Source organism: Notamacropus eugenii, chromosome 1 (assembly GCF_028372415.1).
Source record: "Notamacropus eugenii isolate mMacEug1 chromosome 1, mMacEug1.pri_v2, whole genome shotgun sequence".
Taxonomy (NCBI): domain Eukaryota; kingdom Metazoa; phylum Chordata; class Mammalia; order Diprotodontia; family Macropodidae; genus Notamacropus; species Notamacropus eugenii.
This window is the reverse complement of record NC_092872.1, coordinates 229151390-229163783: the sequence shown is the minus strand read 5'-3', so window position 1 is coordinate 229163783 and position 12394 is coordinate 229151390. Positions and strand designations below refer to the sequence as shown.

The window sequence follows — 12394 nt, the reverse complement described above, 5'->3', positions numbered from 1 at the left end:
TTCATTCAGTGAATACACCCTGAGCTGGGTATGATGGCTTGAATCTTAAATATATATATATGTATATGTATATATATAAATATGTATATGTATATGTATATTATATATATAATACACACACATATATATATATATATAAACTGTGCAGAAAAGATAAAAAAGAGAGTTGTCTCATATAAATGAGGCATAAAAGGAAATATTGATACAGAAGAAACTAGTCGGGGAAGGGAGGTAGTGCTGGAATCTTACTCCTATAGGCAATGGGTTAAAAGGGAGATAGATGGATAGATGGATGAGTGGATGGGTGGATGGATGGCTAGCTGGCTGGATAGAAATAGATAACTCTATCTATATCATTGTAGACATGTCTTCTAAAATCAGAAATAAGTAAGATACAAGGGAATAGGGTGTGGGGAGGATAAGAGACGGATTTGCAAGGGGATGGGTAGGTTAAGGAGGGCAAGGTACTGGGAAGAAGTAAAGCAGAGGAGTGACAAGAAATGGGGTGAATAGAGTGAGAAGGATAGTGAGGAAAAATTGTAGCTTGAAGAATAAATTTACTCATAAAACTAAAATGGATGACAGGGTGGAGAACCTGCAGATGCAAGGTCATGTGAGGCCTTCTAGGTACTTGGATGAGACCTTTTCACTGAGTCCAGGTTTTACAGAACAAATCCTTTCATTAAAGGGATTTGTTCTGTGAAATTTGGATTCAGTCAAGGGGCAACACTTGAGGACCTAGAGGACCACATGTGACCTTGTGGGCCCAAGGTTCCCCACCCCTAGATACCAGACTGAAATTTTTAAAAATTTTTCTTAGTATTTCATTTTTCCTCAGTTACGTGCAAAAATTTTCATCGTTTGTTTCAATATTTTGAGCTCCAAATTCTCTCCCTTCCTCCCTTCCCAACCTCACCCTTTTTGAGAAGGCAAACAACTCAACATGTTATACATATACAATTACTCAAAACATTTCCACAATTGTCATGTTGTGAAAGAAAACATAGACCCAAAAAATGTAAAAATAGCAAATAAAACCTCAAGGAAAATAAAGTAACAGTAGTATACTTCAATCTGTCCTCAGACACAATCAATTTTTCTCCAAGGATGAATAATATTTTTCATGGTAATTCATTCAGAACTCTCTTGGATCATTATATTGATGAGAATAGCCAAGTTATTCAGAGATGATAATTTTACAAAATACTATTACTTTGTACACAGGATATTACACTTTGCATCAGCTCATAGTAATCTTTCTACGTTTCTCTGAGAGCATCCTCTTCATCATTTTTTATAGCACAATAGTTAATATTCTGTCATAATCACATACCATAATTTGTTCAATTGTTCCCCAATTGATGGGCATCCCCTCAGTTTCCAATTCTTTGCCACCAGAAAACAGATATTTTATACATATATACATTATATATTCATGTATATATACGTATATATTTTTGTACATGTGTCCTTTTCCCTTTTTGTTTTTTATTTCTTTTGGGATACAGACCTATTAGTATTGTTGCTAGATCAAAGGCTACCCATGGTTTTATAGCTCTTTGGGCAGAGCTCCAAATTGCTCTACAGAATAGCTAAATCATTTTTCCCGATGTCTTCTCCAATATTGATCATTTTCCTTTTCTGTCCTACTAACTAATCTAATAGATATGAAGTAGTACCTCAGAATAGTTTTAATTTGTATTTCTCCAATCAGTACTACATTAGAACATTGTTTTTTCATGTGGTTATAGGTAGCTTTGATTACTTTGTATATGAAGACCGCTCCTATATTTGGATCATTTATCAATTGGGAAATGGCCCTTATTTTTATATATTTGACTCAGTTCTCTTTATGTTTGACGAATGAGACTTTACAAGGGAAACTTGTTTCAAATTCTTTTCACAGTTACTAGTGCTAACTGTTTTTTCCTCCATACTATTCTCCCCCCAATTTATTCTCTTCTCTCTCTCCTATCACCCTCTCCCTTCTCAAAAGCATTTTGTTTCTGACTAACCCTCCTCCAACATGCCCTCCCTTTTAGCACTACCCCTCTTTTCTCATTCCCTTCCCCTCCTACTTTTCCGTAGGGTAAGATAGATTTCTCTTCCCAAATGAAAGTGTATGTTATTCCTTCTTTGAGCCAATTCTGGCTAAAGTAAGATTCACTCCTCCTTCTTTCACTCCACTAAGAAAGCTTTTCCTTACCTCTTTTATGTGAGATAATTTACCCCATTTTATCTCTTCCTTTTCCTTTATTTCAGTACAGTCCTCTCTTTCAGCACTTAATTTTATTTTTTTAGATATCCTCCCTTCATATTAAACTGACATCCATGCCTTCTGTCTATATGTGCTCATATAGCAGAAACACAGGGCAGGATTATCTCAATTCATGACTGTAGTCCAGAGATTCTTAGTCTTTTTTTGTGTTATGGGCACTTTTGGCAATCTGGAGAAACCTATGGACTCCTCAAAATAATAGTTTGCTTTATAATACTCATGTATTTTATTTTAGGCATGTAGGCTTCCTAAGAATAGTGGTTTCGAAATAAAATATGTAGGGTTACAAAGGAAACCAGTTATATTTTTTCTTTTTTATTTAGCATTTTATTTCCCCCCAGGTTACATGTAAAAACAATTTTTAACTTTCATTTTTTAAACTTTGAGTTCCAAATTCTCTCCCTTCCTTGTTTCCTACCTCTCACCCCCCTGTGGGAAAGCAAACATTTCCATACAGGTTACACCTGTGTAGTAATGCAAACTATTTCTTTAATAACCAAAGTAGCCAGTCAAAAAAAATCTCAAGAAAAATAAAGAAAGTTAAAAAATAAGTATACTTCAAACTGTATGCAGATACCATCAGTTCTTTCTCTGGTAATGGATTGCATTTTTCAACATAAATCATTCACAGCTATCTTGAATCATTGTATTGCTGAGAAGAGCTAACTCATTAACAGCTGACCATCTTCGAATATTGTTATTTTGTACAGAGTACATTTCATTTTGTATCAGATCATGTAAGTCTTTCCAAGTTAATTGAGAGTATCCTGCTCGTTTCTTATAACAAAACAGTATTCCATCACAATCGTATACTACAGCTTCTTCAGCCATTACCCAGTTGATGGGCATCCCCTCAATTCTAATTCTTTGCCCTAGAAGAGCTGCTATAAATATTGTAGTATATATAGTCCCTTTTCATTTTTTTGTTTTTTATCTCTTTTGGGATACAGACCTAGTAGTGGTACTGCTAGGTGAAAGAATCTTTATAGAAACCAGTTATATTAAAATAAACATGTAGGGTTGGGTTTTTTTCTTCTTATCTAAGTTCACAGCCCCTCTGAAATCTATTCATGGATACCTCAGGGGTCCATGAGGCAGAAGATACCTTTACTAATTTAATGGGGGTCACCCTCCCTTCGGACCCAATGTCTATAAGAAGAACTTTCAATGGCATGATCTGTCTGCGAAGACGGTGGACCAGAGTGACAGAACCTAATGTAACAGGAAGCAGCAGGCAGCTGTTCTTATACAAAACTTGTGAAGGGAGAAGGGGCTGGATGCTTCTACTCCTACTTTTCCTCCCTCCCAGAGGAGCTATGGTACCCCTTCCTGGCCTTGCTTACTGACCTAGAGCTGCTCTGACCAGGTAGTGTCCTCAGTAGCAAAGACCTGGCTTTGTAGTCCTTCCCTGAACTCCCTCACATTCCGTGTGGATGCCATCTAGAAAGGCCCACCTGGGTATAAGAAAGGTAACCCAGTGCCAGTCTAAGGCATTTCTTGTATACTCTGTTTGTTTACTTTTTTAACAGGGCTTATGATTTTTTGTTCTTGTGAGGAATTCCCTTGGCTGAGGCAGATGAAAATGAGCAGGCTAAATGAAGCAGATAAGAGAAATGGCCAAGGGCACTTTGAAATTAGGTGAGCTGGCCAGGGACACAGAGGCAATATGTGGTGGAGACAGCACTTGAACTCAGGATTTTCCAGGTCTGAAGTAACCTCTCTATCCACTATACTTGGCTGCCCCTGGAGTGTTTTATATATTTAGGATTCTTGTTAAGGATTCAATTGCTGCCATGTAGGATTTTATTATTGATAGTTTTGTACGTTATCTCGGGACTTCCCTGTTGGCCTATGGATCACTTATCCTCAATAACTCAACCTGGGGCTAGATTGACAAATTCATTACTGAGCTAAGAATTTCCCTGTTGTCTCTATTCTGATGATCTCTACCAAGTATTTCTCTTTCTCCTGTAGAGTTTTTTGTGTCATTTTAAGATCTGAAGTTAGAGGCGTCAACTCCCCAGTGTGCCCTGAATCATATGAAAAATATATTTTGAAATATGTGACTAAGTAAATATGAAGAAAATAAAACAAACATAAGGTTAAATTTTATAATTAAGTGAATACGCAAGCAGTAGAGGTTCTTACCTGTGGATCGGTGGTGAGTTGGGACACCACTGTTCTATATCAAGGCCAAAAACATCTGAGGACACCTGGCACCCCAACTGAATTAGTGGTGTATCAATTCAGTGCTGCTGGAAGTTGGGGGGCTTCTCCCAGCTCAGCAGTAATGCATTTATTCAGAAGGGAAAGCCTATATTTATATAGGATTTTATACTTAGAAAAGCTTTTGCTTCTATTATCTCACTTGAGGTTTGTAAGGTAAGAAATTTGGGATTGCTATACTTATTTCAGAGATAAGGAAATTAGAATCAGAGAAAGGAAGAGATACTCCATAACCAAGTAATTGGCAGACCTGGGTACATATACAGGTCCTCCTATTGCAATGAGTGTCTTATTTCATATTGATCCCCATGTATTTATTTTTAGGTTCCTGAAAGAATCTCCACGTTCCCTCTTTCTGACTGGTACTGGGGAGTCCTAGGGATTCCATAGAAGTTGCTCCATCCATCCTACTTGGAACTCTTTCTTCCAGGTCCAATTACTGAACATGAAGAGTGGCATAGTCAGATTCATGATTTTTCCCAATGGGTTGGAGTTCAGTGTAGACCATCTCATTGTTTTCTGTTGACTGGAATGGTAAAGAAAAAAGACTTTGGTAAGGAGGTTTGGGAGAAGGGAGGAGGAATTAGGTGCATCTTATTGGTGAAGCCAAAATCTACATGGATAAGGGATGTAAGTGTACATTAAAAAACAAAGCATGATGCCTTTCTCTCAGGGATGCCTCGTTCGATGACCTAGGACATTGGAAGAGATGGTCTCCAATTAGAAAATTGAAAAGACTCATCCAACATCACATACATATTGATTATCAAAGGTAGGACTGAACCCAGGTCTCTTGACTCCAAAGTCAGTGTTCTTTCCACTTTGCCACAATGTTAGATCTCGTCTGGCTCTGGGCATCCTGGGATTTACGTCCTATAAGTCTGTGGGCCCAGGTGGGAAGAAGAGTCAAAGAATTCCCAGTTTCAGAAGAATCACAAAGGAAAACCTTCTCTTTCTCTGACTCTTGTTGCTCCAACATTGGCATTCACACTAGGAAGGTTATGAACCGTGAATAGTCTCTCAGCCCACACTCCTACCACCAAGGGAAGATCATAGATGACCTGGAAATCCCTTGAATCTCCTTCACTCCTTTTGCCAAGTCTTCCCTTTGCAACTTCTTCTTCTTGACCATTTCTTCTTGACCTTTGCTCTTCTCCTCCCTGCCCCCACCCTCCATCTGTTAGGGACCCAGGCTTTTCTACCTCTAACTGGGAGACACAAACTACTTTGGATTTCTTCACCCAATGTCAAAGTGCTAAACCCTAGGGCAGGTTCCTGTCTGGTCCTTAGGAAGGCTGGGACCAGGACCTTGACTCTACCTTTTTGTGTGACTTAGTCATCCCCTAAGATCACAGATCATAACAATTTGAGCTGGCAGGGTCTCAGAAGTCACATAGTTCAAGCCTCTTTTCTTACAGGTGAAGAAATTGAGGCCCATGGAGGTGGACTGTTTTGCCCAAGGTCACAAGTCACAACTTCTCTGGGCTCTAATTCTATGGAACGAGTGCCATGGTAGGGCCCATGGTCCCCTTCTAAAGGTGAACTAATTACTATTCACTAAGGATGAATTAATTAATATTCACTCTTTGAGGCATCATATAATTAATCAACAAGTGATTGTTAAGTTTGGCCCATTGTGCCAAACTCTGTGCCAATTATGGGGAATATAAAGACCAAAAGGAAGCAGTCCCTGCTCTCAAGAGCTTTCATTCTATTAGAGGAGACACCATGTCAGTATATCATCACACCCACACATATGCATGATAAATGCAAAATAAATTCAAGGTAATAGGAGAGGGAGTGCAAGGGGAATCAAGAAAGACTCAGTGTAGAAGGTGGTGCTCGAGCAGAATCTCTTAAAGATAGGAAGTTTCTACAAAGTGAAGGATGATGAGAGAGTACATTCCAGTCTTGTGGGGTGGTCAGTTCTAAGGGATGGAGACAGATGGAGCCCCATGTGAGCAAAGCTACAAGAAGGGTAGTTTGGCTGGCCTATGGAATGTAAGACAGAGAGTCACTTTTGATGGACTGAAAGATTAAGGTTATAAAGGACTACAAAAACTCACCCACCACCTGTATGACCTTGAGTAAGTCATTTTTTCTTTCCTGGCATCAATTTGGGGCTTTAGAAAATGAGATGGTGGAATTAGGTGATCTAAGATCATTTCCAGCTCTAAATCCTATGATCTGTGGTGCTCCAGGCTTTCAGAGCCCAATGATAGTGACTGTGTAAAAGCCATTCCCAATGACCAAACTTTCCAGGTTCCTCAAAAAATATTCCAAGTACTTTATTAAGGCTATTGGAGAATGTCACTGAAATAACATGAAAGTTTCCACTTTAGTGGAAGGAGCTGGATTTCTCTGTAGCCATGGGTGTTATCCTGGAACTGGATCAGAGACCAGGATATCCATGAGTTTTATTGATACAGAGACCTGGGTGGGTAACTTTTCAGACCCTTTGAGCTGCATTTACTCATCAGTCCTGTTGAGTAGGGCTCTCATTGAAAGGTAAACATGAGATTCCTGTGGATTCCTATTGGGTGTTAACTGAGGTCATTGATGCAACTGGGATCGCTGATATTGACTATTTCCATCTGAACTCTGCCCTGAAGGGAGCTAAGTGGAGGCACAAGAAATAATGAAACAAGCTGTAATTAAGTAATGAAACAGGGAGGAAGGAAGAAGAGGCGGGGAGGAAGGAGGAAGAAAGAAGAGAGGCGGCAGACTGGGTAGGAGAAAGCAAGATGGGCCCCTTGGTAGAGTAGAATAAAATGTGGATTGGTAATCTGGAGATCTGGTTTCAAGTCCTGGCTCTGCCACTGCTGCACAGCATGAACTTGGGCAATCACTGTCCCTCCCTATGACCTAATTTCCTCATCTACAAAAATAAAAAATCAATCAATTGATAGGTAAATAAACAAAAGAATAAATAAGTAAATGAACAGATAATTGAATGAATGAATGAATAAAAAGGTGTTAGAATAGATGGTCTTTAAAGTTACCTCTAAGGGCAACTAAGTGACACAGTAGATAGAGTGATGAACTTGAATTCAAATCTGAGCTCAGATACCAGCTGTGTGACCCTGAGCAAGTCACTTAACTCTGTCTGCCTCAATTGCCTCATCTGTCAAATGAACTGGAGAATGAAGTGGCAAATCACTCCAAGTCTCTTTGCCAAGAAAACCCCAAATGGGTTCACAAAGAATCTAATAGGAGTAATCCACAAAACAACAAGATTACCTATGGCTCTGATATTTTATGCTTTTTTCTTTTTTGTAAAAAGGGGACATTTGACTGGATGAGTGGAAGCACATGAAGGGGAAAGGACTTCAAAAAAGTCATACACCAAATCAGTGGAGAACTTATATTTAAATCCAGGTCTACTGACTCCCAATTCAGTGGATGTTTCCAGCATGAAAATCGCTATATATAATGAGAGGTTACTAAGTGCTGAATAGTCAAGTCCATTTTAATAACTAAGTGGTCATGTAGTATCAAGAACTGATCAGAATCAATTAATACTTAAATGTGAGCTATTATTATTTTCAGGTTTTTCTGGAGGTTATGGGTTTTTGAGGGAAGGGATATGGCTGCATCTGGAGACAGACTTGTGGGGAAAGATATGGATATTGATAGATTTCAATAGATAATCTATATAGATATCTATAAAGATAGATAAATAGATATATAGATAGGAGGATGAATGGACATGAACTCATTAGGTATCCAGGTAATATCACAGACTCATAGAAGTAGGGCTGGAAGGGACCATAGAAATCATCTAGTAGGTGGTGGAGCCTTGGGCAAGTCATCTCCTTCTGGCCCTTAGTTCTTTCATCTGAAAAATGAGCCTGTTGAACTGAGTGACCACTAAGGACCCTCTTAGTCTGATAGTCTGTGCTCTAAGGTTTCTCCTAGCTGTGAGGTCCATATACACATACACATATTAGCCTAGTCTGTGATGTATTGGCCTATGACACATTCTTTATAGGAGACCCAGGAACATGTTCCTTCAGACTAATTGCATTTTTCCTCTCTGATATTCTGCCTCCTCCGGGAAGATTTCCCTGACTTCACTTTACCTGGCCCTAGTTTCATCTGGAGTTAAACTCCTTAACTTCTGAAGTCTGTTGCTTCACAAATATTGTAAATCTTACATAGATCAGTATTCATGTATGTTCCTCTTTTTCTTCCTGATTGGACTTAAAAACTCCCTGAGGGGACAGACTATGTCTTTTCTCTCCCCCAAGAATACTTAGTGCAGGATTGTGTTCAAAGCAGGTGCTCAACAGTTGCTTAATGACTGACTCCATCCCTGCCTTTCATGGGGCATCCCAGTCCAGTCCTTACCTCTCTCTGTGGTTGATTCTTCTTTGAGGATTCTGACCTAAAGTAAAGAAGAAAGAAGATGCAGCCAAGTCCAAAATAAAGTTAATTTCCCTGATCTGTCACTTCTGGGGGTGGTGGGGACCAGGGAAGGCATTTTTGCACCAACTCGTGGTTTGTGAAGCAGTAAAGTACAGTGACAAGAGCCCCAGAGTGAGGAGACCTGGGTTGTATTCCCAACTCTGCCACTGAATTGCCCTAGTAGCTTGAACATGTCACTTAATTTCTCAGGTTGCAGTTTCTTCCTCTATAGCATGGGCACAATCATCACAACAGAAAAGATTAGGAAACAGACATAGGTTATCACAGTTGGGAGGAACTTTCAGCACAGGTCATAGAATGTCAGAGCTGGAAGGTCCTATGGAGGACAGCATCCTGATTTTACAGAGGAAGAGACTCAGACTCAGAGAAGGGTAAAGACCACACAGTCAGTCAGTGACTGGGGGATTAGAATACATGTTTTTTATGCCCATTATCATTCTTTGACTACCACTTGTTATTTCTTCTCATCCAAGAATGTTTCATATTTTAAACTGGGGATGTTTTGTTTTTTTGCTCTTTTGTTGCAGGGACAGATGACTTCCCATCATGGCTTAAGTGAAAAGGAAACGTTTGGTTTCTTTTCTTGAGAATGAGGAGACACAATGAGAAGGTAGGAATTCCCCATCTGCATCGTTGTGAGGTAGGGTTGGGCCTTCTGAGGACCTAGCATAAAGGAGCTTGTGAGCATGCTGGGGGTGTTGAGGCTTTGGGTCAAGGATTTAGAAAAATGTATTAGGAAATTATCTAGGCCCAGTGGCAGAAACTTGCTCCTGGAAAGAAGTCAGGTACTTGAAGGAGAAAGCAAATTCTGTTTTGGCTGGGGCATCATCCAGAGGGAGGACATACAAACCTGTCCAAACATGGGATTGGCCCTGGGCAGAGAAAAGGAAAAGGCACAAGATTAGGTTTTTGGCCCAAGCCAGTGTCAGCTTTGCTGTAGAACCCTTTGGGGAATGGAAAAGTGTGATGGTAGAGGCTGGGCCCAAGCTTTGGAGCACCCTGCATTCTAGTACTCCTCCTAAAGAGAATCATGGGTAGGGACCCTGGGAGGCTGCAACCCTAGCTGGTAGTAGAAAAATTCCAAATATACCCCTAGGCTCCTATACATACATTCACCCAGTGATCTTCCACCTCCAGGACTAGGATGAGTTCTCTGACTATATATCCTTCCCATCCAGCCTAGGCCACACTATTCTCCATAACTCTTTTCTACTTTAGAACTATGCTTGTATGCCAATTCCACAGGTTTACATATATCTTGGGGGTTGGAAACTAAGAAATAAAACACAGTGGGATTTCCCCACAACTACTGCATAATAATAGCATTTTAAGGTTTGCAGAGCACTTTACAAATATTATCTCATTTGATTTTACAACATACCTTGGGAAGTAGGTGCTTTTATAATTCTCACTTTATAGATGAGGAAACTGAGGGCAGGAAGTATTAAGTGACTTGCCCAGGGTCACACAGCTACTAAATGTCTGATGCTGGGTTAAAACACAGGTCTTCCTGACTCTGAATTCAGAGGGTTATCCACTGTACTATCCAGCTGCCTCATAGACACCTGCCTTCCTTTAGAAAACTAATATGTAGGAGAAAAGAAAGAGTAATATAGACAAGAATCAGAAGACCTGGGGTTGAATTTTAGGGCTGTAAACAGGGCCTTAGCTTCCTTTTAAAAAAAAAATGAGGAAGTTTGCCTAGATGATCTGTAGACTGTTTCCAACTCTTCCATTTTATGTTCTATGCGTCCCTGCAAGTTGACATTATAAGTTCTAGGTAACTTTATCTAGACACAGTGGGACAGAGTAGCTAGAATGCTGACAACCTGTTAGTCCCAATGACCTAAGCTGTAATCCCATCTTGGACATTTATTATTTAGGCCATTGTGGACAAGGCAGCCTGTCAGAGGGCCTCACTTTTCTCATCTGTAAAATGGGGATAATCTTTGCACAATTCTCCTCTCACTGGGATGTTGTCAATGAACTTCTGCTTCTGTGATGCTTAGAGGCTATCACAGCTTTACAGCTGGAAGGAAGCTTTAAAGTTGTTTGGTCTCCTCATTTTACAGATGAGGGTATGGAGGCAGAGAGAGATTCAGGCATTTATTCAAGGTCACACACATAGCAAGTTGCAGAGCTGGACTTTGAAACCATGCCTTCTTTTTTTAAATGCTATTTCCCCCCAATTATATGTAGTCATAATTTTTAGCATTCATTTTTACAAGATTTTGAGTTCCAAATTTTTCTCCCTCCCTCCCTCCAAATCCATGTCTTCTGACTACAAATCTGGCATCTTCCACAGCACCACAATGAGATGGTAGGTGTCCAGGTGGTCTAATGGATAGAGAGTTGTCCTTGACATTTGGAAAACCTGGGTTGGCACCCTCTCTCTGCCAATTCCTAACCTGGGCTAGTAAATTGGGCCCCAGAGCTGTAAACAACAGAGAAGGTGCTGCTCTGGCTTAGTAGAAGAAAACCCTCACAGTTCCTACATGCACAGAATCATCTCCCAAAAATTAGTGGATTTTCCCAGATGAGAGGAGTCACTCCATGTTCAGCAGTGCTGTGTTCTCCCTCTCACCTCTACCTCACTCACAACCTTTCATCCCCAACATCAAACCTTCTGGGGACCTAAAAAATCAGTTGTCACCTTTCCATTTCTTGAAGTAGCAGCAGAGGACTGAGAGGATGAGGATGAGGGACACGGATTCAGCTGTAACAGCTATGAAGATAGCCGATGAACTTTGGCTTTGTGCTGCAGTGGGAGGCAGAGAATAGTCAGTCAGTCGTCAAGCATTTGTGAAGTGCCTCCTACGTGCCTGGCACTGTGGATGCACGTTCAATAAAAAAAGGAAGTCCCTGCCCTCAAGGTAATTACCTTCCAATGAGTGAAGACCATGATTAGCAGTGGAGGGGGCAGAGGGGAGATGTGAGTGTGTGTGTGTGTGTGTGTGTGTGTGTGTGTGTGTGTGTGTTTAGATTGATCCCATGCAGCCTAGTGAGAAATGAAGAAATGAAATACATTTAAGGTACTGTGGATACTTTTGGAAACCCAGACCTCTTAGGTCTATTTTAGGCTGTATGGATTCATTCATTCATTCAGTGCCTATTCTGTTAGGCTCTTACCTCAGAATACAAAGATTAAAACCAAAATAGTCTCTACCTTCAAGAAGCCTAAATTTTGTTAGAGGAAGCAACAACATTTATGTAGAACATTAAGTGCAAATTATATTTAAAGTCATTTCAGGGGGTGGACGTAGCAACCAAAAAGTTCAGAACCAGGAGAACATCATACACAGTAACAGCCACAGTGTTCATCACTGTTTCTGATACACTTAGCTTTTCACAGCAATGCAAGGACCTAAAACATTCCCAAAGGACTGTTAATGCCAAATGCCATCCACATCCAGAGAAAGAACAATCGAATAGGAATGCAGAATGAAGCAGACTCTTGTCTTG

At 40.1% G+C, this 12394-nt stretch overlaps 1 long non-coding RNA gene across 1 annotated transcript; it reads right to left on the bottom strand.

Moving 5' to 3' along the window:
• Window positions 1–4983: 4983 nt before the first annotated feature.
• Window positions 4984–11731, bottom strand: LOC140517111 (uncharacterized). Its single transcript, XR_011971475.1, has 3 exons — window positions 11586–11731; window positions 8855–8891; window positions 4984–5030 (listed from the first exon to the last, which is right to left on the bottom strand). It is a non-coding gene; the product is annotated as an uncharacterized lncRNA (long non-coding RNA).
• Window positions 11732–12394: the final 663 nt, after the last annotated feature.